Raw genomic sequence first — 6,434 nt, 5'->3', positions numbered from 1 at the left:
TTTTTGTTTTTTTTCTCAAACTATGCTTTAAATCTACTCAGGTATGGAGGCTAGAGAGTGCCACTAGATCAATTACTGTCCTTTTCTGTACAAAACTGCATTTGAGAAAACAAATTTAAACACAATCATTCCAGATTACAGGACTGTTGCTCTGTTATTAGCTTAGTTGCAGTTATAGGACGGGTTTAAACCTTTATTGTTTGGAAAATAAAATGCACGGTCTCTTCAGCTGCTGTGTCCCGTAAAAATCACATGAATGTCATTAGAGATTATTGTATCTGAGGTTTAAGTTAAACCTACTACAGACCTAGCTTAACTGAGGGTTTAATGTCAGTGTCTGGGTTGCTCCAACAAGGCTTCATTTAAGATTGATTCTAATCAGAGTTTAGCAAAACTAGGTTTAAAATGAGTAAATCCAGATTTAAAATTAAGCAGAGTTTAGTTTAAGGACAGATGCCCCTAAAAGTTTAATAACAGACTATTTTCACAGCAGACATTATGACTTTGACTGGAAGGAAACAACGTTCAGTGTCATTTTCACAGTACAAATGTAGTACAGTAGTTTTGAGCCAAACCACTCTATGTACACCTGATCCGGTCTAAACAGAGGTTTGGTCCCTTATACCAGTGTGCTGATTGTCTCCAAAGAATACTAACCCTCTTTGTGTGTGCCTCAAAGCATGGATTGAGTAATTTGGTTTCATCTTTTTAATGATGTTCAAGACAATATTTATGGTTGAAGACGATCACCGGGACCAAAACCTAAAAGGAAAGATCCCTCAACATACACTTCTAGAAACAGCCGTCATGATGTCCAGTGCAAACCAGAGTTCTGTTTTTTGGTGACAGTTTTCATTCTGGGAATGACGTGACATCACATCGACAATCTTTATCCAGCACAGCTAAAAAATACAGACCAGATATGTCACATAAAAATGCAATATGACCATGTAGGCATCGAAAGCTCGAGTTTAATGTATGTAATGCAGCAAGAACTGGTCAGGGTGGCAGGCAGGCTGTTCCATGGGAGCGTAAGGTGTCATTTATTACATTCTGAACTAGAATGTTGGACCCAGAAACCCAGAAGCTGTTAAGTGATCTGATAGTATGGTACGTGTCCACCGGGGCGTTTTTTATCGCGAGGGCACGTGCCGCTTCCCAGCATTGGACGCTTGGTGGGCTGCCACTAGACACAACACACTCGGCACCTGATTGGACGAACGCTTTCCCTCCGTGGGCTGCTGCTCTCAGCTTTCAAACCGGAAACAATATGGAGGCTTGTTTTGAAACGTTTTTCTCATATTTCACGAAAATAGTTCACCGAAATGTGTTGCTGAAACATTTGAGGCGAGAAATAATCCATGCAGTTGCTGAATCTGTCTTTATTTTGGATCGACAACGTTTATGTTAAAAGTAACTCGGGGGTTTCGAGAGGCGCGTCGGACGCCCGTGATTTGCATAAAGTAGACTAACCCTCAACTTTATGCAAATGAGAGCCGGCCGTCGTGACGCTCCGTCTCTCGAGTCGAGCCGCCACACTACCAGAACGCATTGCATGGCTATTTACATAGACAATTAATGGGAAGCATGGAAAGGACGGATCCTGTGGACACCTACCATTACGCCTACTTACACCTACCTCAATACTACTCGGACTACAAACGGAAACCAGAACACTTCAAAACCTAAAATCTTGTCCAGACCACAAGGGACCAAGGCCACACTGCACTCGGGCTCTTTGAGGGTCAAGAGCTTCCTAATATCACAAGGTAACATCAAAATAGTTCCAAAAAAATCTTCAAAGCAGACAATGGAGTGCAGGTGGTTCTAGGTTTTGCCACCAGGGCGATGCAAAAGTAAAAGTAAAACAGGAAGTAAAGCTCAAATAACTCTGGAAATGGACTGGACACCAAAGACTAATGATAAATAACCTTTTTATGCATTACATAATAACCCTAACCCTAACCCTAACCCTTTCTTAAGTGATTAAACTGTATTCACACGTATGTTTAAAGGGTCAACATCCTTTCCAACTGGCTAAGAAGTAGGGCTGATGGAGACCGTCTCCATGACGCCACAGAAAAAGGAAAACTTGAAGACATTTGGAGATATCTTTGAGTTTTTAACCCAATCCTGGAGTTGGCATTTCAACGTTTTTCCAGGAGGCTGGACACAGTGCCAGTAAAGTCGGAGGCTCCGCAGTGGTGAGCACATTAACTTCAATAAGACTGGAAAGTAGAGACGTTACACCATCCTTTAGTTTAGTTACTGAAGGCTCTCTGGACGGGCCAACCATCACAGCCACAGGGAGATAATGTACCTACTGATGTGTTTCTCTGACTGCATACACTTTGATCTATTTAACTCCTATAGTGAAAGTGAGGCATGGACACTTTAGCACATGCTATTTGTTGTGTTTGACGTGACATCAATACTGTAACTGTGATAAAGAATTCAGAGCAGCTCACAGAACAGATATAGATGCCATGTGTTTCCAAGAAAAAACAAAGGGAGACCCTTTTGATGATTCCTTCTTGATATATTATCCGACTCACTGCCTTTAACAAAAAAAAAAAAAAAACCTTTACATGCAGCTGTGGCATTTTGTTTGAATGATTGTGCTGTATAGGAAATACTTTGAAACCAGCATCATGCAGCATGCCTGGTCACATATATGGTATTATTCTGTTTTTTTGTATTAAGGTGTTAAAGGACACCATGATTAAATGCTGTAATTGTAAGTATTGTACTATATACGACTAAGGATTGTATGTATAAAGTCAGTCTTTGTAAATAGATTGCATTGATGAAATATGATTTTACGTACAGAATAAGCGTCAAAAATCTCAAAGGGCAGTATTCATATGCTGATTATGTAGAGATGATTGATAATTGTGGAGAAAAATGTGGAAGAAAATATTTTAACGATTCTCACATTGGCATGCCCCACATATCCAGTCTATATGACATGCAATTAGATATATTGCATGCAAATACTGTATTTTTTTTAACTAAAAAAATATTTAAAAAAATATATTTATTGTTTTACTGAATATAAATTGATATTTAGTGGGAAAAAAACAAAAAAAAAACAACAACAAACAAACAAAAAAACGCCACAGTCGGAATATTTAACTGCTGTAACTGTGCATGCAAATCATTTTAAAAAAAGGAACCTCGGTCAGTGTGTCACACTTTCCTGTTTCATTGGAAATCAAATGTACAGAAGCATTCCTTGTGTCATATTGACAGCTGCCTTGTAAACATACCTGGGTCATCACGGTGTTTCATTTATATTTTTCTTGATGCCAGTTTTCCAGTTTTTGAGTTCAGTAGTTTGAATTTGAAAGAAATGGAATGCAGTTTCATTGTTTAAAAAAAACAAAAAACTACTACAATGTACCTACTGTTCATTTTAAAAGTTGGTTTAATGAAAATATCTTTATTATTGCAATTATTGAATCAATTTTACTTTGAAAAAGAAACCTTTCAATAGCAAAAGTAGATTGAGTTCAAAGCATTGCAACTTCAGAAAGCACAAACAAAAAGAAACAACAAAAGAAAATAGCATCACCTATTTATTGTTTTATTCAATATGACTGTTTTGTTGATTTAATTGTGTTTTGTCTATTGAGTTAGATTGTCTATCTGTTTTGTCTGTTTACTTGTACGTTTTCTTCTTCTCTCTGCCACCATACAAAGGGATCATAACCACATTTCACAACTGATAAGATCTGATTTCCTGTCAGGCAATGTAGCATTTACCAAATAATTTATTTCAAAGAAATACACCCCTCCATTCCCATCCCTTCATCTTCAGAACATCAAAAGAGCACTGAGAGGAAAGTTTGGGTTGTTGTTGGGCATTGTAACAAAATTCATCTTTAACAATTTGTATCTGAAAGTGTCTATGTATGTAGTTCCTGTTTTAAACTTCACATTTCTATTTTGCACAAATATGGAACTAACAGTTTTCTTTGTTTAAAGAAAGCAAGTTGTTCATTTGCTTTATTATTGACTTGGTTTGCTATGTCCTATATAGCATATATAAAGTTGTGTTCTGTATGTAATACGTTGCAAACAAAGCAGGACATCACTACATTTGTGTGCATGAATTTGTGTTACAGAATATAAGTTTTATGTAAGTATATAAGAATATAAGTTTTCAATTAACCATCTGCAACAGGTCGTGAACCAGAAAATGTGTTTTTAGCTGCACTAAATTCAAACAAAGGCATTATTTGATTCAAATGTACTTTTTGGTTTTGTATCAAAGCTGATGTGCCAGATGTGTTAATGCCAGTCTGTGTATTATCTGTGAGTAATATTATTTACTTCCCATTGATGAGTTCTTCAGAAATGCCATAATGCACTTATATATATATATATATATATATATATATATATATATATATATATATATATATATATATATATATATATATATATCCTGCCCCAGTGTCGGCCACAAACAGAAAAAATAACGTAAAAATTCTCTAAAGAAAAATCTCCACCTGCGTCCTTCTAACTGGTGAATGTACTACTCACCTGACAGGCATTAAGAATAACTATACAGAGATCTGGCTAGGTGGCCATTACTTTCTATTTTGGATCCCCTCAGAGTGCATTATTGTGGATATACCATCGCCTGGATTTGTATTTACAGCAGCAGTTGCACTGTCTTTTATTTAGGTCACACTGTTTGTATTTAAATTTGGAACGTAAAGTAGAATTTCTGTAAGTAGAAAAGTGTTCATAAACACAGTTAACTTGCTTTATTTTAAGTATAAATCTTGATGTATAATTTGTTTGAAATTCTGTACTAAAGAGGGCATTATACAGAATTTGCATGCTATTGTTTTTTCAACTTTCTTTTCCTATATTGATGATGGAATATAGATATACTGTACATTTGATGATTTCTTGCACATTCAAAAGAAATCTGCCAAGCGAATGACCTTTTCTGCAGATTTCTGTGCTATACCACGACATTGATTTGAGATGTATAAGTTTGTTTTCCAAGATTCAATGTAACTTCCAACCGCAGTATTCACTGTAATCCACATGCTGAGTTGCTGTTAGTTTTAGTGCAGTCAGAACTGATTGTTTATATGAGGTAATGATATTGTTTTTGTTTTCCAAAATAATTTTATTTTTACTTTTTATAATCCAAACAATGGCAGCTGTCGTCACTGATTGCCAAACAGATTCACTGTTCAGTAGAAGTCATCTTTTTAAGCAATTTGTCACTGACTCCGAATAAAGAAAGCTATTTTCAATGGATTCCGTTTTGGTGTGTTTGTGTGCATACATGTCTTTTGTTGTTGGATTTAAATGTATAATTTTTTTTTTTTACTATTACAACTGCAGTGAAGCATCTCTTTTCTTACCTCTGACACAATCCTATTGCCAGAAAAGAATATCAGTATTTTACAATTCTGAAAAACCCTGGTTAAGTGACAACATTTTTTCACATCCAGAAAACTTCGCTCTTTACAATATGTACGCACGGCTAGAGGCATTTTCCAGGATTTAAAAAGATCTGCCTAGAATTTACTATTGCTCTCTTATGCCCTGTTTACACCTGGTATTAACATGGGACTTGGGTGATCCGATCACAAGTGGACAGCTCTAAGTATGTCAGTGGCATTAGAATGCATCTCCCCATGTGTCTCGAGTGACCACTTCCCCGCTCTATACAGTATGCAAATAAACACGTGCATCTGACTGCGTCTATTCCTTGCCGTGTTCCAGGCAAACCAAATCACCAAAGATGTTTGATGCACTCATAAGTATACAACGATCAGCCATAACATTAGGGCAGCACGGGCACCCTGACCGGTCTGCAGATACGCAGCCCCATACGCAATAAACTGAGATGCACTGTGTGTTCTGACTCCTTTCTATCGGAACCAGCATTCACTTTTTCAGCAGTTTGAGCTCCAGTAGCTCTTCTATTGGATCGGACAACACGGGCCAGCCTTCGCTCCCCACGTGCATCAATGAACCTCGGGTCTAACCCTGTCGCCGATTCACTGGTTCTCCTTCCTTGGACCACTTTTGGTAGGTCCTGACCACTGCAGACCGGGAACATCCCACAAGAGCTGCAGTTCAGGAGATGCTCTGACCCAGTCGTCTAGCCAGCACCATTTGGCCTTTATCAAAGTCACTCACATCCTTACGCTGGCCCATTTTTTCTGCTTCCAACACAAAGTTCAAAGTTCAAAATGTTCACTTGCTGTCTAATATATCCCCCCCACTGCCAGGTACCATTGTAACGAGATAATCAATGCTATTCACTTCACCTGTCAGTGGACTTCATCAGAACTGGACCACGGAGCAATGCAAGAAGGTGGGCTGGTCTGATGATGAATCACGTTTTCTTTTACATCATGTGGATGGCAACGAGTTCGAGGTGTTGACTCGGCCTCCAA

Source organism: Sebastes fasciatus, chromosome 9 (assembly GCF_043250625.1).
Source record: "Sebastes fasciatus isolate fSebFas1 chromosome 9, fSebFas1.pri, whole genome shotgun sequence".
Classification (NCBI taxonomy): Eukaryota; Metazoa; Chordata; class Actinopteri; order Perciformes; family Sebastidae; genus Sebastes; species Sebastes fasciatus.
Note: the sequence above shows the minus strand (reverse complement) of the source record.